At 37.3% G+C, this 23460-nt stretch overlaps 2 pseudogenes; both read right to left on the minus strand.

The window, feature by feature from the left end:
* Positions 1-4608: 4608 nt before the first annotated feature.
* On the minus strand, positions 4609-6971 carry LOC114032207 (annotated as a pseudogene).
* Positions 6972-21249: 14278 nt separating this feature from the next.
* Positions 21250-21825, minus strand: LOC114032203 (annotated as a pseudogene).
* Between the last annotated feature and the right edge of the window lie 1635 nt (positions 21826-23460).

A 23460-nucleotide genomic window follows, 5' to 3' on the forward strand; every position in this document is an offset into this window, starting at 1 on the left:
TGTGGGTGATGACAAGATCAAGACTTTAATCAGCTCTGTGTAGCTAAGGTGGGATGGAGTATGTCATGTGAAATGAGTAAGTTGGGAGATTGGGAAGTAAGGTTCCTTGAGAGAGTACCAATATTTATAAGTCACCTGATACAAAAGCAAGGGGTAGGGAATAGAGAAAAACTCGTCTAGGCCCTGAACTCATTGAGGAAAGAAAGGGACCATCCTGGATGATAGTAGCAAGACATTGACTGCATAGTGGATTTGGATTGAGTGAACCTTAAAAGAGGAAAGGTTATTTAAATGTTGGAGGAATGAACTTTCATTAGTCCCATTACATTTATTATGCAATTTCTATTTTACTGCTTATTTGCTAAAAACCAGTACTAATTACTGCTTAGAAGCAATTATGAAATCAACATTTCCATCTTATCTTATCATCTTCCCCTGCATGGTGACCCAATGATTCTGGAATAGCAATTACAAAATTTATGATCAAAATAAATATAGAATGCATTTAAAAGTACAATAAAGAGTGGTTTAAATAGATGTAATCTTTGACCTCTAACAATTTGCCATCTGGAAAAACAGTGAATTTTATCCAATAGCAATAATGATAATATGCTTATTAGTAACAACAACAACAATAATAATAATAGCTAGCATCTCTATAATAGCTTAAGGTTTGTAAAATTCTTTTTTATTAATTTATTTTTAGGTTTCAACAATCACTTCCATAAGCTTTTGAATTTAAAATTTTTCTCCTCCTCCCTCCCCACCTCCCTTTCCAAGATGGTGTGCAATCTGATATAGACTCTACACATACAATCTTATTAAACATATTTTCTCATTAGTCATGTTGTAAGGAAGAATTAGAACCAATAGGAGGAGCCACAAGAAAGAGGAAACAACACAACAAAAGAAATAGCAAATAGTATGCTTTGATCTGCATTCAAACTCCATAGTTCCTTCTCTGGATGTGGATAGCATTTTAATCATGAAACTTTTGGAGATGTCTTAGATCCTTGCATTGCTGAGAAGAGTTAAATCTATCAAAGTTAGTCATTGCACAACGTGGCTGTTATTGTGCACAACATTGTCCTGGTTCTGTTCACTTCACTCAGCATCAGTCCATACAAGTCTTTCCAGGTTTTTCTGAAGTCTCTTTGCTCATCATTTCTTATAGCACAATAGTATTGCATTACATTCATATACCACAATGTGTACAACCATTCCCCAATTGATGGACATCCTCTCAATTTCCAATTCTTTGCCACCACAAAAAGAGCTGCTATAAATATTTTTGTACGTGTGGATCCTTTTCCCATTTGTATGATCTCTTTGGGATACAGCCCTAGAAGTGCTATTGCTAGGTCAAAGGGTATGCACATTTTTATAGCCCTTTGAGCATAGTTCCAAATGGCTCTCCAAAATGGTTGGATCAGTTCACAACTCCACCAACAATGCATTAGTGTTCCAATTTTCCCACATCTTCTCCAACATTTATCATTTTCTTGTTTTGTCATGTTGCCCAATCTGATAGGTGTGATGTGGTACCTCAGGATTGTTTTGATTTGCATTTTTGTAACAAATAGTGATTTAGAGCATTTTTTTCATATAACTATAGATGGCTTTAATTTCTTCATCTGAGAATTGCCTGTTCATATTGTTTGACCATTTATCAATTAGGGAATGACCTGTATTCAAATAAATTTGACTTAGTTCTCTATATAGTTTATTTTGGTATATGGTGTGAGATTTTGGTCCATGCCTAGTTTCTGCCACACTCTCTTCCAGTTTTCCCAGTAGTCCTTGTCAAATAGTGAGTTTTTATCCCAGAAGTTGGGGTCTATGGGTTTATAAATAGTAGATTACTATAGCCATTGACTACTGTGTCTTGCATACCTAACCTACTCCACTGATCCACCACTCTACTTTTTAGCCAGTATCAAGTAGTTTTGATGATTGCTGCTTTATAATACAACTTAAGATCTGGAACAGCTAGACCACCTTCCCTAGCATTTCTTTTCATTATTTCCCTTGATAATCTGGACATTTTGTTCTTCCAAATGAATCTTGTTATTATTGTTTCTAGCCAGTGATTTACATGGGTTTATTTTATAACATGCAACTTTGCTAAAGTTGTTTATTATTTCAAGTAGTTTTTTTTACTTGATTCTATAAGATTTTCTAAGTATATCATCATGTAATCTGCACAGAGTGATAGCTTTGTTTCTTCTTTGCCTATTCTAATACCTTCAATTTCTTTTTCTTCTCTTATTGCTAAAGCTGACATTTCTAGTACCATAGTGAACAATAGTGGTGATAATGGACATCCTTGTTTCACCCTCAATCTTATTGGAAATGCTTCTAGCTTAACTCCATTACATTTAATGCTTGCTGAGGGGTTTTAGATAGATCCTACTTATCATTTTAAGGAAGACTCCATTTATTCCTATGCTTTCTAGTGTCTTTAATAGAAATAGGTGTTATATTTTGTCAAAAGCTTTTTCTGCATCTATTGATATGATCATATGGTTGCTGTTAGTTTGGTTGCTGATATGATCAATTGTGTTGATAGTTCTCTTAATATTGAACCAGCCCTGCATTCCTGATATAAATCCTACCTAGTCAACTGTATTATTCTAGTGATAAGTTGCTGTAATCTATTTGCTAATATTTTATTTAAAATTTTTGCATCTATATTCATTAGGGAAATTGATCTATAATTTCCTTTCTCTGTTTTGACTTTTCCTGGGTTAGGTATCAGCATCATATTTGTATCATAAAAAGAATTTGGTAAGATTTTTTTTCACCTATTTTCCCAAATAGTCTATATAGTATTGGAATTAATTGTTCTTTAAATATTTGGAAGAATTTGTTTGTAAATCCATCTGGCCCTGGATATTTTTTCCTAAAGTATTGATTGATAGCTTGTTCAATTTCTTTTTCTGAGATGGAGTTATTTAAGTATTTTATTTTCTCTTCTGTTAATCTGGTCAATTTATATTTTTGTAAATATTCATCCATTTCACTAAGATTGTCAAATTTATTGGCATAGAGTTGGGCAAAATAGTTCCTAATTATTGTTTTAATTTCCTCTTCATTGGTGATGAATTCACCCTTTTCATTTTTGATACTGGTAATTTGGTTTTCTTCTTTCTTTTTTTAAATAATTAACCAAAAGTTTATCTATTTTATTGTTGTTGTTTTTTTTTCATAAAGCCAGCTCTTAGCTTTACTTCTTAGTTCAATAGTTTTCTTAATTTCAATTTTATTTCTCTCTCTTTTGGTTTTCAGTATTTCTAATTTGGTATTTAGTTGAGAATTTTTAATTTGTTCTTTTTCTAGTTTTTTTTTTAGTTGGATGCCCAATTCATTAATCTCCTCTTTCTCTATTTTATTCATGTAAGCATTTAGAGATATAAAACTTTCCTTAAGAACTGATTTCACTGCATCCCATAATTTTTGTATGTTGTCTCATTATTGTCATTCTCTTGAATGAAGTTATTGTTTCTATGATTTGTTGTTTGACCCATTCATTCTTTAAGATTAGGTTATTTAGTTTCCAATTAATTTTTAGTCTATCTTTCTGTGGTCCTCTATTACATATAATTTTATTGCATCATGGTCTGAAAATCATACATTTAATATTTCTGCCTTTCTTCATTGGATCGTGAGGTTTTTATGGCCTAGTACATGGTCAATTTTTGTGTAAGTGCCATGTACTGCCTAGAAAAAGGTATATTCCTTTCTATAGCCATTCAATTTTCTCCAGAGGTCTACCGTATCTAACTTTTCTAAAATTCTATTCACCTCCTTAACTTCTTTCTTGTTTATTTTGTGGTTAGATTTATTTAGTTCTGACAGGGGGAGGTTGAGGTCCCCCACTAGTATAGTTTTGCTGTCTATTTCTTCCTGTAACTCCCTGAACTTCTCTAAGAATTTGGATGCTGTACCACTTGGTTCATGTATGTTTAGCAATGATATTACTTCATTTTCTATGGTGCCTTTTAGCTGGTTGTAGTTTCCTTCCTTATCTCTTTTGATAAGATCTATTTTTACTTTTGCTTTATCTGAGATCAGGATTGCTACCCTTCCTTTTTTTTTTTTTATTTCAGCTGAAGCATAACATAATCTTCTCTAGACTTTTACCTTTACCCTGTTTGTGTCCCTCTGTTTCAAATGTGTTTCCTGTAAACAACTTATTGTAGGATTATGGTTTGTTTGTTTGTTTTTTTTTTGTTCTTAAAAACCAGAGCCCTCTGTTTACTCTAAAGTTCACACCTCAGAAAAACATGGTCAGAAGTCCTTGGAAGAAAAGAGAGGGAAGAAGGGACAAGAGCTAGGCACAGGGGAGAAGGGAGTCCTAGCCCAAGACATCGATCTCTCATCAGAAGCCAAGCACAGCATGGGGCCAGCTCTGGTCCAGCTGAGCCCTCCTGCTCCTTGGCTGCGCATTGTCTAAAATGTCCAGTGAAGAGATGCAGCAAAGAGACAGCAGCTCCCACCCATTCTGCCAGAGGAAGGGATCAGGGTCTTCCCATTCTTCTAAGCATTGAGGTTTGGGAGAAGGAGAAGAACACAGAGGCAGGGCAGGAGATGAGAGGCCCAGCCTGGCTATCCATCCAGAAGCTTAAGAATGCTCTCCCGCTCCTTCAGCGTCTTCCACGCCTGGTCTTTTTCCTTCTTGGCGGGAGTCCTCTTCTTTTGCCGGGCAGCCATAATCTTCCTGAAGGCATCCACGACCTCGTTGTCTGCCATGCGTACCCGCTGCCTCAGCTCCTGACTATTCACTTCTTCTTTGGCCAAGCTCAGGAGATCATGCTTCTTGGTTCGGTTGTGGGCGCTGAGTGCCTTCAATTCAGCCTGCCGCTTCTGCAGCTCAGTAAGGACCTCGTCCTCCGAGTCCTCAGCAGGCCTGTCCTCAGACTCCAGCAGGCCCTGGGCTATCAGCTCCTCCTTTATTCGTCCCTCCAGAGACTTGGTATGGGGAACACTGAATGGCTTGTTCTGATTTCTAGGGGAAGTACTGGCACCATCAGCTCCGGATTCCTTGCCAGACACATCCGGGATAGGGGAATCTTCCATGGGGGAGATGATGTTTTCCTCCACCAAAGCATGTAAGAGTCATTGAGTCAGGGGGCCAAAAGGACACCCATCTTCAGGCTGCTCATGGTGGGCCTCCAATTTCTTTTTTTTTTATTAATTTATTTTGATTTATCAATAATCACTTCCATATGCTTTTGAGTTTAAATTTTTTCTCCCCCTTCCTCCCCACCACCTTCCCCAAAATGGTGCATAATCTGATATAGGCTATACATTTACATTCATATTAAACATATTTTCACATTAGTGATGTTGTAAGTAGACATTAAAATCAACAGGAGGAGCCATCAGAAAGAGGAAACAAAACTCAACAGAAGAGAAAAAAAAATAACAATTCGGCTTCCATAGTTCTTTCTTTGGGTGTGGAAGCATTTTCCATCACAAGACCTCTGGAGATGTCTTAGATCCTTGTATTGCCAGGAAGGGTTAAGTTTATCAATGTTAGTCATCATGCAACGTGGCTGTTATTGTGTACAGTGTTCTCTTGGTTCTGCTCACTTCACTCAGCATCAGATCATACAAGTCTTTCCAGGTTTTTCTGAAGTCAGCCTGTTCATCATTTCTTACAGCACAATAGTATTCCATTACATTCATATACCACAACTTGCTCAGCCATTCCCCAATTGATGGGCATCTTCTCAATTTCCAATTCTTTGCCACCACAAAAAGAGCTGCTATGAATATTTTTGTACATGTAGGTCCTTTTCTCAATTGTGTGATCTCTTTGGGATATAGCCCTAGAAGTGTTATTGCTGGGTCAAAGGGTATGCACATTTTTATAGCCCTTTGGGCATAGTTCCAAATTGCTCTCCAAAACGGTTGGATCATTTCACAACTCCACCAACAATGCATTAGTATTCCAATTTTCCCACATCTTCTCCAACATTTATCATTTTCCTGTTTTGTCATGTTGGCCATTCTGAATGGTGTGATGTGGTACCTCAGAGTTGTTTTGATTTGCATTTCTCTAATCAATAGTGATTTAGAGCATTTTTTCATATAATTATAAATGGCTTTAATTTCTTCATCTGAGAACTCTCTGTTCATATCCTTTGACCACTTATCAATTGGGGAATGGCTTTTATTCTTATAAATTTGACTTAATTCTCTATATATTTTAGAAATGAGGGCCTCTGATTTCTTAAGCAATGTGTCCACATCTTTAGTGTCCAGTTCAGTCAATGGTCCCATAATGCCTTTCTTCTTGTCAGCTACAGCTGCTGCCCAGGCCCCATCCTTCTGTTCTTCCAGCAAATCCTCCTGGGCCCAGTGCTGGGAATAATGCTTCCCCAGGAGTGGGATCTTGTAATGCTCAGCCTCATCTTCTGGGGGCTTCAGCAGCTCTTCTAGCATTAGTACTTCCTCACTGGTGATGTCAGCACAGTATGGCTCCACAGAAGCCCAGAACCTGTTATGAGCATCATTCTTGGGAATCCTTGGCACGTCAATGAGGTCATCTGTGAACTCATATTCCTGGATCTTGGGCTGGAGGTTCTTGGACTTGGGCCGGCCAGGGCCAGGACTGGGCCCATGATCTGCCTTTCCTTCCAGTTTCTGTTTTTTGGGCTTGCCATGTTTTGCAGGAGCTCCCAGTTCATGGTCCCGGCCCTGCTTCAGGAATCGCTAGTCACCTTTCTTACCCTGCCAGTCGGTCAGGATCTGGGTCTCAGCCTCTAGCACCTGAAGACATCGGCAGGCTAAGGAAAGCAGGTTTTCTAGCTCCAGCTGCAGGGTATCAAGCTCCTCAATGCCCATGCCATCATCTTCTGAGCGGGCCAGCACTGTTGTATATCAGGGACATACTTCAGGTGGTCCACTGACTTGAAGTCGTGGAAGTGCAGTTGGCAGTACTTTAGCTCACTCATGGCCTCTAAAGGGCTTCACAGCCCGAGCTCTATCCGAATCCACGAGGCGCGCACTCAGCCAGCCTCGGACCCTCGCGGGTGGGGGGCCGGGGTCCGCGAGCGCAGGTAACTGCTGGCCCTACAGGGACAGGCGGAGCTGCCCACTGAGGCCCAGTGGTGGAGCAAAGGGGCCGGGCCCACTCTCTGGAGAGGCTGGGGAGCCCCGGCGGGCTCAGGCCAGGGCAGTAACAGACTGTGAGTGGGCGGGGTCAGAACCGGAAGAGGCGGAGCCAGGATTATGGTTTTTAACCCATTTTTCTATCCCCTTCCATTTTATGGGAGAGTTCATTCCATTCACATTCTTTTTTTTTTCCTATTTTTTTTTTTTGCAAGGCAATTGGGGTTAAGTGACTTTCCCAGGGTCACAGAGGTAGCAAGTGTCAAGTATCTGGTGTGAGACAGGATTTGAACTCAGGTCCTCCTGACTCCAGGGTCTGTGCTCTACCCACTGCACCATCTACCTGCCCCCCATTTACATTCACAGCTATGATTACTATCTGTGACTTTGTCTCCATCCTATGCCCCCCCATTTATGCTTTTCTTTCTCCTTTCTCCCTTTCCCTCCTCACTAGTGTTTTACTTTTGACCACCATCTCCCTCAGTCTGCCCTCTTTTATATTAGCCTCCTCCCTTTTCTTCCCCTTTACCCTTACTACTTCTTTCCTCCCTTCTATCCCCTTCCCTTTTCTTTCCCCTTTTCTTTCCTACTACTTATAGGGAAAGTTAGATTTCTATATTTAACTGATTATGTTATTCCCTCCTTGAGCCAAATCTGGAAGAGAGTAAGATTCAAACAATGCTCATCTCCCTCCCTTCTTTCCCTCTATTCTAATAGGTTTTTCTGCCTTTTCCTTTAATGTAATTTACCCTTATCTGCCTCCTTTTTTTCCTTTTCTCCCAGTACAATCCCTTAATTAGATCCACTTAATCCACTTACTTAGATCCATTTAACCCACTTAATTAGATTTTTTTCATCACTACATCAAAGTAAGTTTGTACTCACCCCCTCTGTCTATGTATACCCCTTTTTAAATGGTGTATTACAACAATTCAGTTCTCAAAAGTTTCAAGTGTCATCTTCCCTTATAAAGAGGTAAACAGTTTCTCCTTATTAATAACATGGGGTTTTTTTGCCCCCTTTCCTGTTTATCTTCTCTTTATGCTTCTCTTGAGTCTTGTATTTGAAGATCAAATTTTCCGTTGAGCTCTGCTCTTTTCATTGGGAAGGTTTGGAAGCCCCCTATTTCATTGAATGTCCATCTCCTCCCCGAAAGATTTTGCTCATTTTCACAGGGTAGTTGATCCTTGGTTGAATCCAAGCTCTTTTGCCTTATGGAATATCATACTCCATTTCCTATGATATTTTAATGTAGAAGCTGCAAGGTCCTGAGTAATCCCAAGTGTGGTTCCATGATATTTAAATTGTTGCTTTCTGGCTGCTTACAATAGTTTCTCTTTGACCTGGTAACTTTGGAATTTGGCTACCAAATTCCTTGGCATTTTCAGTTTGTTATCTCTTTCAGGAGGAGATAGGTGAATTTTTTCGATGACTCTTTTACCCTCTGCTCCTAGGACCTCAGGGCAGTTTTCCTTGATGATTTCCTGAAAGATGCTGTCTAGGTTCTTTTTTTCATCATGGTTTGCAGGTAGAATAATAATTTTTGAAGTGTCTCTCCTGGATCTATTTTATGGCTCAGTTGTTTTACCAATGAGGTATTTTATGTTTTCTTTTATTTTTTCATTCTTTTGTTTCTGTTTGACTGATTCTCCCTCTCTCATAGAGTCATTAGCTTTTACTTTCCCAATTCTAATTTTTAACGAATTGTTTTCTTCTAATAGATTTTGCACCTCCTTTTCCATTTGGCCCATCTTACTTTTTAAGGAGTTCTTCTCCTCAGTGAGTTTTTGTGCCTCCTTTTCAATTTGGCCAATTCTGCTTTTTAAGGAGTTGTTTTCTTTAGTGTACTTTTTTTCCAGTTGGCCAATTGTATTTTTTAAGGACTTGTTTTCTACAGTCAATTTCTGTCCTTCCTTTTCCAAGCTGTTGACTCTCTCTTACTTACCTCTCATTTAGTTTTCCATTTTTTCTTCTACTTCTCTTATTTGACTTTTAAACTCCTTCTTACACTCTCCCAAGAAGGCTTTTTGGGCTTGAGGCCAGTTCATAGTCCCTTTTGAGGTTTCAGATATGGGTATGTTGACAATGTTGTCCTCTTCTGAATTTCTGCCTTGATTGTCCCTGTCCCCATAATGAGAATTTATGGTCATTGTATGTTTCTTTTCTCTCATAGTGTTTTCTTATTTCCTGACCCTTAAAAAAATTGAGCTGTCTTGCTGGGTAGCAAGGAGGAACTGATCCAAGCTTCTTATGCTGGGTGCCCAGGGCCTGGTCACTGGCTTTGTGTGCTGGGGCCTCACGTACTGGTAGTTGGAGGCTGTAGGGTTCTGGTAGCTTAGCTGGTGTTGGGCTGGAATCAGCAACACTAGAGCTCTAGGGGTAGGGGTGGGGAGTCTGGCCCCTGGAGGGTGCCTGCTCATCTGGGCCTTGTGCTCCTTTCTTTGGCTCCTGCTCACCCAGGCCTTGCACTCCTTTCTTTGGCTCCTGCTCACCCAAGCCTTGCAAAGGGATGTTTCGCTGCAACAGGATGTTTCTCAACCTGAGTCTTTACCTTTTGGACTTGTGCTTCCCAGAGCTTTGCTGAGGCACTGGGATACTTAGCTGCCAGAAAATGCCATGACATGTGGTGGTTTTCCAAGCTGGATTCCACCAGTTTCCCTGTTTGTACTGAGGCATCTGGGGGTCCTGGTGTTTGTGCTTGCCTGCTTCACCTCCCTGAAGTTTGAGATCTCCCCCTGGTATGCAAAGGTGAGGCTTTCTGCTAGCTTGCTGGGACACCTCTCATTCTGTACTGTTCCGCTTCCCCCAGAGCAAGAGGGCCCTTTCTCATTAATCCCCCAAGTTTCCTGAGCAGCTTCCTGAGACTGCTGCATCCTGTCTTTCTGCTGGTTCAGCTGTTCCAGGGTTTTTCCTGGGGTAATATTTTCTGGACTTTCAGAGGTCAATAAGGGAGGGTGAGAGTGACTTACTTTTTACTCATCATCTTGGCTCCTGAAAGTGGAACTCCTGTAAAATTCTTCATAAGTATCTCATTTTATCTTTGTAATAACTCTGGGAGGTAGGTCCTGTTATTATTCCCATTTCACAGATGAGGAAACTGAGGTAAGTAGAGATTAAATTACTTGCCCAGGGTTAGATAGGTAGTAGACATCTGGAATAGAATTTGAGTAGTATTCCTGACTCAAGGCCCAGCATGCCATCCATAGCTTCACCTAGCTGCCTTTAGGTGGACATTCAAAACCCCCAAACAGGGATTCTCAGAATCAAGTGGCTCTAGTTTCTATCCTGCCACTAAATTATTTGACTTAGGTAAAACACTTAACCCCTTTGAGGTTCAGTTACTTCATCAGTAAAAAGAGGAATTACAAATTATCTAAGAAGGTTCATGTCAACGTTAAATTCCAATGCTAAGATACCATGAGGTTCTGCCATCTAACTTATTTGTCCCACCAAACCTTTCTCTCTTCCAAACTTCCCTATTTCTGTCAAATGTACCAGTCATCCATAGCCAAAATATGATAAGATTTTCAAGTTCAAACATTTTATTCAACATGCTATTAAAAGACAATTCTATTAACTCTTCTTTTTCAAATTAAAAAAAAATCAAACAGCAAGCATTTCTAAATTAATTTATTTCTTCTACAACACCCATACACCCCAATTAAACAAAAAAAAATTAAGTCATTCAATACATATAGTATATAACTATGTAGTCTGACAAAACAAATTCTCACAAAAGCATGTCTGAAAATACCTTCTTCTTCTGCACTTTCTCCACCTCTGTGTCAGAAGGTGAGTGGCATGTTTCAATTTCATTCTTTTGGATTCATGGTTAATCATTGTGTTGATCAGAGTTCTAAAGTCTTCCAAAGCTGTTTTCTATATAATGTTGCTGTGGTAGAAATTGTTCTCCTAGTTCTACTAACTTCATTTTGTATTAGTTCATAAAAGTCTTTGCAACTTTCCTATGAAATTATTCACTTCTTATGGCATAATATTGTTCCATTTACATTCATATACCACAATTTTTAAGACATTCCCCAAAGGAGGTGATTCTGCTTATTTTTATATATATATGTCTTTTTCCTCTTTCTTTATACATAGATCAAAAGATATTCAGTTTGGTGATTTTGAAGGACCCATTTTCAAATGGCTTTCCAGAATGGTTGGGGCCACAAACAGTGCATTAATATACATGTTTTCATGCAGCCTCTCCAACAGTTGCAATTATCCTCTTTTGTCATTTTGCCTATTGGATAGATATGAGGTAGAAGGTCAAAATTACTTTAATTTTCATTTCTTTAATAATTGGTGCTTTAGAGCATTTTTCTTGTAGTTGGTGATGGTCTGAATTCTTTTGGTTTGAAAACTTCGTCTTCATATCCTTTGAGCATTTATCTATTGGGAAATGCCTATTAGTCTCATAAATTTGAAGAGTTCCCTTAGATATCTTGGAAGTAGTACCTTTCTCAGAGAAACTTGAGGCTAAGATTTCCCCCTATTTACTGTTCCCCTTCTAATTTTTGCTACATTATATTTATTCTAAAATAACTTTTAAATTTCATATAATCAAAATTACCCATTTTATCTTTTAAGATACTCTATATCACTTATATGTTATTAGTTCTTCCCCTAGTCATACATCTTATAGGTAATTTCTTCCTTGTTCTTCTAATTTGTTTATGATTTGACTTAATTTTTTTTCTAAGTCATACATCCACTTAGAGTTTAAGTTGTTATGTGGTGTAAGGTGCTGAACTATACCTAATTTCTGTCAGATTATTGTTGTTATTGCTGTTGTTCAGTCATTTCAGTGGTGTTCAATTCTTCATGACTCCATTTGGGGTTTTAGAATACTTTGCCATTTTCTCCTCCTGTTAGGTCAGATAAATTTCTATATTCAACTGACTGTGTATATTTTTTTTCCTCTTTGAGCTAATACTGTTGAGAATAAGGTTCAAGCAAAGCCAAAGGATTTTGGTTTGGTTCTGGTCTTCTCCTTGTGAAGGCTTAAAATCCTTCAGTTTCACTGTATGACCATTTTTTTCCCTTGAAGTATTATGCTTAGTTTTGCTGAGTAAGTGATTCTTGGCTGAGTCCTAGCTCCTTTGATTTCCAGAATACCATTACCTCCAGTCCTTTAATGTTGCAGCTGCCAAGTCCTCTGTGATCCTGATTGTGAATTCCCAATATTTGAATTGTTTTTTTCTGGTCACTTGTAGTATTTTTTCCTTGATCTCATAGTTCTGAAATTTGGTTATAATGTTCCTTGGAGTTTTTATTTTGGGATCTCTTTCCTTGGGTGATTGATGGATTCTTTCCATGCCAATTTTGCCTAGTCAGGTTCCAGGACATCAGGGCAGTTTTCCTTGATAATTTCTTAAAAGATGCTGTCCAGGTGCTTTTTTTGATTATGGCTTTCAGGCCATGCAATGATTCTGATATTGTCTCTCCTGATTCTATTTTCCAGGTCAGTTGTTTTACTCATGAGGCATTTTACATTTTTTTCCATTTTTTCATTCTTTTGTATTTGTTTGGTTGACTCATGATGTCTCAGATAGTCATTAGCTCCCACTTGCCCAATTCTAACTTTTAAGGTATTGGTTTCCTCAATTAGCTTCTGTACTTTCTTTTCCATTTGGCCACTGCACTCTTTAAGGAGTTGTTTTCTTTAGTGGATTTTTGTATCTACTTTTCCATTTGGCCAAGTCTACTTTTTAAGCAGTTTTCCAAGCTATTGAATCTCTTTTCATAATTCTTTTCTTTTATTTTTTTATTAACTTATTTTGATTTACCAACAATCACTTCCATATGCTGTTGAGTTTAAAATTTTTCTCCCCCTTCCTCCCCACCACCCTCCCAAGATGGCACACAATCTGATATAGGCTATACATATACATTCCTACTAAACATATTTTCACATTAGTGATGTTGTAAGTAAAAATTAGAACCAATAGGAGGAACCACCAGAAAGAAGAAACAAAATTCAACAGAAGAGAAAAAAATAGCAAATAGTATGCTTCCATCTGAATTCAAATTCCATAGTTCTTTCTCTGGATGTGGATAGTATTTTCCATCATGAGGCCTTTGGAGATGTCTTAGATCCTTGTATTGCCAAGAAGGGTTAAGTTTATCAATATTAGTCATCACACAATGTGGCTGTTATTGTGTACAAGGTTCTCTTGGTTCTGCTCACTTTACTCAGCATCAGACCATACAAGTCTTTCCAGGTTTTTCTGAAGTCAGCCTGTTCATCATTTCTTATAGCACAATAGTATTCCATTACATTCATATACCACAACTTGCTTAGCCATTCCCCAATTGATGGGTATCCTCTCAATTTCCAATTCTTTGCCACCACAAAAAGAGCTGCTATGAATATTTTTGTACATGTGGGACCTTTTCCCATTGCGTGATCCCTTTGGGATATAGCCCTAGAAGTGCTATTGCTGGGTCAAAAGGTATGCACATTTTTATAGCCCTTTGGGCATAGTTCCAAATGGTTCTCCAAAATGGTTGGATCATTTCACAACTCCACCAACAATGCATTAGTGTTCTAATTTTCCTTCATCTTTTCCAACATTTATCATTTTCCTGTTTTGTCATGTTGGCCAATCTGATAGGTGTGATGTGGTACCAGAGTTGTTTTGATTTATGTTTCTCTAATCAATAGAGATTTAGAGAATTTTTTCATATGACTATAGATGGCTTTAATTTCTTCATCTGAGAACTCTGTTCATATCCTTTGACCATTTATCAATTGAGGAATGACTTGTATTCTTATAAATTTGACTTAGTTCTCTATATAGTTTAGAAATGAGGCCCTTATCAGAGTGACTGGTTGTAAAAATTCTTTCCCAGTTTTCTACCTTCCTTCTAATCTTAGTTGCATTGGCTTTGTTTGTAAGAAAACTTTTCAATTTAATGTAATCAAAGTTATCCATTTTGCTTTTTGTAATGTTCTCTATCTCCTGTTTGGTCATGAATTCTTCTGTCCTCCACAGATCTGAAAAGTAAACTTCCTTGCTCTCTCAGTTTGCTTATAGTATCAGCCTTTATATCTAAATCATGAACCCGTTTTGACTTTATTTTAGTATATGGTGTGAGATTTTGGTTTATGCCTAGTTTCTTCCATACTCTTTTCCAGTTTTTTTTTCATAATTTGCTTGCATCACTCTCATTTCTTTTCCCAATATTCCACCTCTCTTATATGATTTGTAAGCTCCTTTTTGAGCTCTTCCATGAGATCTTTCTGGGCTTGAGATCTCTTCCCATTTTTCTTTGGGATTTTGCCCATAGATGTTTTGATATTGTTGTCCTCTTCTGAGTTTGTGTCATGGTATCCCTGTCACCATAATAACTTTCTATGGTCAAATTCTTTATTTTTGTTGTTTTCAACTCATTCTTTTTTTGTATCCTTTTCCCTTTCTTTTAAATTTGAGTTCTGCTCCAAGGGTGGCAAAAGAACTGCCTCTGGCTTCCTGTGCTAGTGGCTGCAGGCCCTGGCTGTTTACCTGGTGCTATGGTAATGTTGCCCTAAAACCTATGGGGGAACCTCATGTTTGGTGCTGCCCTGAGGGTGGGGGTGGGGGGGTGGCTGATGCTGCTGGAGTCTATAGGTGTCTGGCAGCTTACTTGGTGATGAGCTGGGGGACTAGTAGTGGTATCTAGTGTGTGCTGAGGCCCGGTGGGGTTTTTCTGTGTTTCCCCCAGACTACAGTGAAGAACTTGAGAGTCAGGCCTGTGGAGGCTGCCTATTTGCTCAGCTGGTGCTGGCTGATGGCTGCTTGTTTGCTTAGGCATCGTTAAGGTAAGTATCTACCTGTTTTCATGGGGTTGTGCTGAAGCATGTGGATGTCTGGCCCTGGAGGATACTTGGTCACCTGGAGCTACACTAAAACACATGATGGTTCTCAGAGCTGGAGTCTGCTGGTTCCCCTGGCTATGCTAAGGCACATGGGGGGTGATGGTGTTGGCATTTACCTGCTACACCACACTAGGGCTCAGGATCTCCCACTGGTTTGCTGAGACTGGTCTTGCTGCTATCTTGCTAGGATGCTTCCTTGTCCTGGACTGTGCTCTCATTTCACCTGAATGAGATATACCTTTCTTGCTAATCTTCTAAGTTTCTTGGGCTAAAAGATTGTTTCACCCCATCTTTTTGCTGTTTCTGCTATTCCGGGATTTATTTGGGGGCTCTGTTTTGTGGTTGTTTATGGTTGTATGGGACAGTTGCAGTGGTTTACTGCTTTCTCTTCCATCTTAACTCTTGTAGGTGGGTGCTAGTACTGTGTTAAATAATAGTGGTGATAATGGATATCCTTGCTTTACTTCCATTCTAATTGACAAGGTCTAATTTTTCTACATTATATATAATGTTTACTCTTTCATTTATACCAATGCTATCCATTTGTTCCTATGAATCTAGAATTTTTAATATAAATTAATGTTGCATTTTGTCAAAAGCCTTTTCAGCATCTGTTAACATGATCATATGGTTTTTATTATTTATAAGATTAATGTTACTTGTTGTATTTATTTATGTTGAAATAACACTACATATATAACTAGCCTTGTTGTGTTGTTTGTCCTTCATTTTTTAAAGGACCAATGGCATCACAATGTTGAGTTCAGGGTATAGTGTGTTTGGCTATGGCTGATCAGTCCAATTTGAGTTAGGAGGGCTCTGACTTAGGTCAGGCACAAGTAGTCCATTACAACATTTGGAATTGAGGTAGCTGGATTTGTGTAGTTCATGTTTCTTTTACTCACACAGCCTTCTTAGATTCAAGCACACCATGCTGGGTGGTCATGTGCCAACATTTCCAATATCTCACAATTGATACTAAAATTCTTCAGAGAGACCTTGAGAATGTCCTTGTACCACTTCTTCTGACCACGGTGTGTGTGTGTGTGTATGTGTGTGTGTGTGTGTGTGTGTGTGTGTGTGTGTGTGTAGTTTTAGCCTTCTTACAATATTTTATTTTTTTGTATCAATATTCATTAGGGATAATAGTCTATAGTTTCCTTTTACTATTTTGTCTCTCCCTAATATAGGCATCAAAACCAAATTTATACCATAGAAAGAGATTTTGAAGGGTTTGGTCTTTGCTTATTATCACAATTTATGTAGTTTTGGAATTAATTGTTTTCTAAATGTTTGATACATATGAATCCATCTAGGATTCTGGAGTTTTTATGGCTTGCTCAATTTCTTTATTCTTTGGGTTATTTCTTCTTTTGTTAATCTTTGTATTTTATATTTTTACATGTATTCATGAATTTTCTCTGAGTTATAGTTTCATTAGCACATAATTGGGCAAAAATGAAAAATTACAACTCTTAGCAATTGAAGATGAAATAGCCATTCTTTTTTTAGCTGGAGTAAGACCAATTATATTATGTTCATCAAATGAACTTGTTATTCATTCATATTTAGAAATATTGAGGTCTTTTAAATAAAAGCTGAGAAACAGATATATTGCCTGAATATTATAGGTCACAATATTCAAATTTTTAAATGAGAAAAAGTACAGTTCACAGCTATGCCTAGGAGGAAAATTGTTAACCAAACAAGCTCTTCAATATACCTAGAGAAGGAAGGGAAAACATTGGTTGGGGGGAAAATATCTTAGCATCAAGTATATTTGATTAAGTATCCATTATCCAAAATATGTAGGTCACAAATACAAATCATGACCAAGAAAGGCAACATGGTGTAGTGGAAAAAGAGCCAACCTCAATACCAGAAACATGAGTTCTGACATGTACTAGATATGGGCAAATTACATAACCTCTAAGTTTCCATAGGTTACACTTTAGGAGTCAGTGTTACAGAGCTGGTGCTGTGCTGTGCTAGTGGAAGGAGTTGTATCACTGGGAGTTCCCTATAACAATGAAATTATAGATTAGTCTAAAAAAACTCCCCAGTAGATAAGGGGCCAAAGGATATAAATAAATAATTCTCAAAAGAAGAATTGCATACAATTAACAACCATATGAAAGATTGTTCCAAATCACTAATAATAAGAGAAATAGAAATCAAGACTCCTCTGAGGTTTTACCTTACACTCTGCATACTAGGAAATAAAAAAGACGGAACTGGTCTTGATGGTGAAAGGGCTTTGGAAAGGCAGGCCTGCCAGTTCACTGTTGTCAGTGCTGTGAATTGGTACATCCATTCCAGAAGGAAATTTTCAATTACACTAAAAAAGAATAAGAATTTGTTATACTTTTTTGATCCAGAAACCCCATTGCTGGTCATGTACCCATTAGAGGTCAAGGACAGCTGTAAGGGTGTCATATACACAAAGCATTCATTGAAATACTTTCTATTAACAAAGAACTGAAAATAAACACCTATTAGTTGAGGAATTAAAATAAATAAATAAATAAAAATTATTTATAAATAAATTATATTACGTGAATGCAACAGAATATTACTCTGCCATGGGAAGGTATTAATATCAAGAATTCAAAGAACCATGGTATGATTTATATAGCTTAATGTATACAGAAATAAGACAACCAGAAAAACACAACTATAACAATATAAATGAAAAAAATTAAACTTAATATAATTAGTTCTTCAATTAATTGCAGTCTTGCAATTGGCTCTGAAGACAAATTAAGAAAAATGTACCTAACTTTCTTATTTGTAGAGGTAGAAGACCATGGATATTGAATATTGCGTATACTCTCAGATACAATTGGTGTGTTGATTGTTTTTACTGGAATTTTTTTCTCTTTCTTTTTTATAAACTCATTGGATTGGTGAGGGAAGATGGACATATTCAGAAATTTAAAATTGTATAAAAATAAAAGTGCAATATAAATTAAAATTATATAGGTTGATAATTGTTTCTGTAGACTAGTCAAGTTATTAGTGATCAGGTCTTAATTTTCTTCTTAATTTGCAGGGTATTTTTTTTAATTGGGAAATTTAATAAATAAATAAAATTTATGATTTTGTAAATTTATTGTCCATAATTTTGACTTGTTCATAATATAATCACTTTATCTTTCTGGATCAGATTATGAGTTTAAGGACCTGGCTTTGAGTTCTTTGGATCACACAGTTTTTTCACAAAAACCCACCAAATATATTGTAGCACCTTCTCTGTGCTACTTCCCCACCTTGTATTCCCATTCATGGGATAAGTCCTCAGAAGGTGATTGTTACATCAGGTTTTAGGGGTAAGCCTGTGAGTTCCTCTCAGTGTTGTTCAATGTTCAATTGTTCAATGAACAAGCATCCAGTAACATAATTAACTCTTATAAAAATTTTGTTAAGATAACATTATAAAAATAATAGTTACAAAACATAACCTTTGCAAACTGAAGTTATTATCTCACCATTTAGAGGAGAAACTAAACTCATTTGTCTTGGTGCTTATGTAACAACACATATCTCTTATGTGCAGGTAGGGCTGGGACACTCAATCTCTCCCTCTCCAACTAAGGGGACCTTCTGGTCTGGATCCACCTGTCCCAAAAAGGTTTAATCCTGGGAAGTTGTGTGTGTGAAAATTCCTGCAGGTCCCTAGAAAATGTAAGATATCCACAATTTCTCCAGTTCTTATCAAACACATAGGGAATCAAACAATAGGTCCAAATCCGCTACATGACTGCTACATCATAGTCTAGGGCAGGTTGTGGAATCAACCATTTAAAACTATAAACTCAAACATTATTATACCCAATCATTGTTTTCCCCTCCTCATTTACCTCAGAAACACTCTCCCACAAATATAAATAGCACCCATGGAAGATGAGGCCCTATGTAGGATGCATTTATGACAAAGACAACTCACAAATCCTGGTGTATCCTTGGATACAGAATCTCTGACAGAATGTTTGGCTGGGTTACCAGAATCTGATTCTTTCCATAACAAACTCTCTTCTCTTCTTTTGGGAGTCTGGTTTCTCAAAATTGCTTCCTCCCTAACAGCCTTTCTGTATCTGTATTTGTCAGGAATGTGTCTCTGCTATCTCAAGAGTATCTCAATAAACCAATAAACTTTCAAATTTCAGAATAGAGTGTCTCCTACTCTATTGTTAAAAGCTATAGTTAATAGAGTAGAGAGGAGAAAAATCTCCTCCTCTGAATCCACTAGCCATATCTTCCAAGCCCATACTTCTTCAAAGAACTGCTTTCACTGCATCCCATAAGTTTTGGTATGTTGTCTCATTATTGTCATTCTCTGGAATGAAGTTATTGTTTCTATGATTTGTTGTTTGACCCAATCATTTTTTAGGATTAGATTATTTAGTTTCTAATTATTTTTTAGCCTATCTTTCCATGGCCCTTTATTACATATAATTTTTATTGCATCATAATCTGAAAAGGATGCATTTAATATTTCTGCCTTTCTTCATTGAATTGTGAGGTTTTTATGTCCTAGTACATGGTCAATTTTTGTGTATGTGCCATGTACTGCTGAGAAAAAAGTATATTCCTTTCTATCCCCATTCAGTTTTCTCCAGAGGTCTATCATATCTATCTTTTCTAATGTTCTATTCACCTCCTTAACTTCTTTCTTGTATATTTTGTGGTTAGATTTATCTATTTCAGAGAGGGTGAGGTTGAGGTCTCACTAACCTAAGATCTTAAAAGAAGCAACACAAAAGATTAAAAAAAAAAAACGGAAGGTCTATACATTCATGGACACATGGCAAAGCAATGAGTGGTAGGGCTGCCTTTCTCTTTTCCACCTGGACACTAAAACTGCCAGGGAAGAGAGGGAAAGATCAGCTACTCAAACCTTATAGATGAACCCTCAGTTCCAACTCTTCAGCCAATTAGAAGACCCTTGTCTCTATTGCACTAGGTTCTCAGTTACTCATGGCAAGAAGTAGGCTCAAACCTACAAACATTGGATTAGAACCAGACAGGAAAAACTGTGCATGGAAGGACTAGTTAATTTCTTTGCCTTCACTTCCCCCCTGACATTATATATTTAACAAAATAATTCATTCAGGTTGTATTTCAAAACTGGATTACCTTTGTGCTCTGAATTAGACCTATGGTTATTTTAATCTTTCCAAATTCAGCAATCAATCCTCATGTAACATCAATTTCATGCTTCCCTGTGCAAAAATTGGCAGGCAGTGTGTAGTTGGAGTCAGTTTATATTCATTATCACATTGTGTGTTACAGAATGGTTCTAAACATATGGTAGTGATGGCTCTATTTTTCTCCATTATTTAATCACTTTTCTCATGAGGATGTATCTTAACTGATCATAGTGATCTCAGTTTTGTTCATTGTATTATTAATGATGTTCAATGGGATTCTCATGCATAGGCAAAAGACTATATGACCTAGTAAAGGAGTAGAAAAGAGATGTGGGAAACCAGTAAGTTTAAATGTCTAGAAAGAAGCTATTTTTCTTATCATTTGCATTTTTATTCAAATGGTAAATTTCCCACACCACATTTCCAGAAAAGGCCAGTAACATGAAACAGTAACACATCATTTCCATAACTGATGAAATTTTCCTTTATTACTCCAGATTTTATTTGAAAAATTAAAAGGATCCTCATTTGGACACAATAAATTGGAAATGTCTGGTTTAAACCCCATAATTAAGAAAAATTTGTGGAGAAAACTGCTGCTAATGAGTATATAAGCCTTCATCTTTCTCTAGTAGACAAAAGCAGGAAAACTAATATAGGAAATATAGAACTTCTGGACAAATGTTTATTTGTCTGGATCATTATGCTCATGATAGCACAACTGCAAAGTGGGAGTGAGTACTTTTCTTCTGCAAAGCAATGCAGATTGGGGAGTCTCTTATTTCTGGGTGCTTTTTACTGTGTTTTTGTCCCATACCACCTGTTGGAAAAGTTTTGTGGTCCAGATTGTACCATAATCTTCCCGAAGTATTGGACACAGAACACTGAAGAGTTCAGTAATTACAATCATGTCATAAGGTCTTAAGGACAATAACTTCTAATGTTCCCCTATTCTCTCAGGAGTTCCTATGTCAGAGGTCATGTATAGGAATTGGTAATGTAGACTTACTACTTCCAACCTCCGTCTTCTACTTCATCTGTGAACCTTTCCCTGATCACCCCAGGCAAAAAAAATGATCTATATCTCAGAGATTTTTTTTAACTGTTAACAAATGTTTTCATTTCACTTTTATTTGCTTTCTAATGTCATATTTACTCCCTTGCCATAAGCTTTTGTTTCTTCAGTTTCTTCTGGGATATCTTTTTCTTTTGAACAACCTCCTCTTCTGGTTTAGGAACAATTTGTTCCTTTTAAGTAAGTATCATCTCAATACGGCAAGGAGAACTCATGTATGGGTTGATCCGACCATGAGCCCTATAAGTATGCTGTCACATTTTAGGTGCCTTGTTAACCTGGATATGCTCAATGATGAGAGAATCCACATCCAAACCCTTCAGTTCTGCATTACTCTCTGCATTTTTAAGCATATGCAGCAAGAATTCAGCACTCTTTTTGGGCCAACAACCCTGTGTGCAACCCCACTGTTTAGCCTGGGCACACCTGCCAACTCCACCATTATATCACTTGAAGGGAACACATTGTTTCTTCAATGTGACATCTTTCAAATACTTGGTAGCTTTTAGGATATGCATGCCCTTGATATCTTGGGCTGTTTCACGGGTGTTCTTGAATTGGACCCGGAGATTTGATTTCGTGGGGTTCTCTGGATCAAGAGAGTACCTCACCATTTTAAATGATTACCTATTATGGGTCAAGGGAAGAGTATCTCAGAGATTATTGTCCTTCTTACATATTTAGCACATAGTACTCTGCTGTAGTTATTTGTTTATTTCACCTCCTTAACTAAACTGCATATATCTGAAAGTGAAGGCTATGAGTTCTATATTTGTTTTTATACCTCATAGTCTTACTTCCATTGAGTTCTCAAATACTTCTGAGATAAATGAATAAAAATGGACAAATAAACATCATACAGGGTTGTTAACATCTTCAAGAATAACTTAAGTAGTAGAAAAGAAAGCAAACTTATTTACTCATCACCAAGATGAATAAATATGGCCAATAAATTAGAAACGTGGTTAAGAACAAATACAGTCAAATTATTTCAGTTTAAAGCCACTAAAAAGGAAAAACATTTTACATTTATCTCCTCTAAGATAAGCCCTTCTGTATTTAGCTTTGATCTCATTCCTCTCCCATTTTCTCTGGAAGAATGCTTCCACAATTATCCTTTCTCTCACTAATTGTCAACCTTTCCCTGTCTACTTGTTCTTTCCCTGATATATTCAAAAATGCTTAAGTATGCTACATCTTTAAAAACCTAACTAGGCCCTACCATTTCCCTCAAGCTGCTACCCTACATCTCTCCTCCATTTCTCAGCCAAACTCCTGGAAAAAGCTATCTACATTCATTGTCTCTCCTTTCAGTCATTGCTCAATCCTTTTTAATTTGTCTTCTCAACTCTTAAATCAACTTAAGTTGCTCTCTCCAAAGTTACCAATGATTTCTTAATTGCCAAATTTCTTGGCCTTTTTCAATTCTCATTTTTCTTGACATCAAAGTAGCATTTGACATAATTGAAAACCAGTCCTCCTGAATACTCTTCTCTCTGGGTTTTCATAACATAACCACCTCTTGATTTTTCTCCCACAGATACCCACAGTATTTCTCCTACGGCTCCTTTCCTGGGTCTATATTGTAGCCACTAACTGGGTACACCCCAAAGTTCTGCCTTTAACTCTTTTCTCTCTATCATCTCTGTTCTTACTTGGCAACATCATCAATTTGCATGAATTTAATGGGGCAGTTAGGTGGTGCAGTGCTGGGCCAGGAGTCAGGAAGACCTGAGTTTGTAATCCAACTTCAGACACTTACTAGCTACAGTGACTCTGGACAAGTTACCTAACCTCTGTTTGTCTCAGTTTCCTCATCTGTAAAAGAGGGATGATAAAAACAGCACCTACTTCCCAGGGTTGTTTGAGGATCAAGTGAGATAATAGTTATAAAACTCTTAGCACAGTGTCTGGTGTATAGTAAGTACTAGAAAAATGTTAGCCATTGTTAGTATTATTATTATTATCATTAATCATTTCTAAATATTATTACTAGATTTGGTTGGTCTCTACCTACTCATGATGACTCCCCAAATTATACTTTTTAGATTCTTATTAGAGTCTTTTTCATATACATACCTACTCCTCCCACTCTATCCTCCATGTTCACCCCCTTCCTCTTTCTTTCTTCCCTAATTAATTCCTTTTCCCTTTCCTTTCCTTTTTAAAAAAAATTTTTATTAATGTTTTCTGTTTCTTACATCACCATAGCATCTGTTATATTCCTCCCCCTTCTCCCCAATAGTCAT

The sequence above is a fragment of the Vombatus ursinus genome, unplaced genomic scaffold (genome assembly GCF_900497805.2).
Source record: "Vombatus ursinus unplaced genomic scaffold, bare-nosed wombat genome assembly UNPS02015406.1, whole genome shotgun sequence".
NCBI lineage: Eukaryota > Metazoa > Chordata > Mammalia > Diprotodontia > Vombatidae > Vombatus > Vombatus ursinus.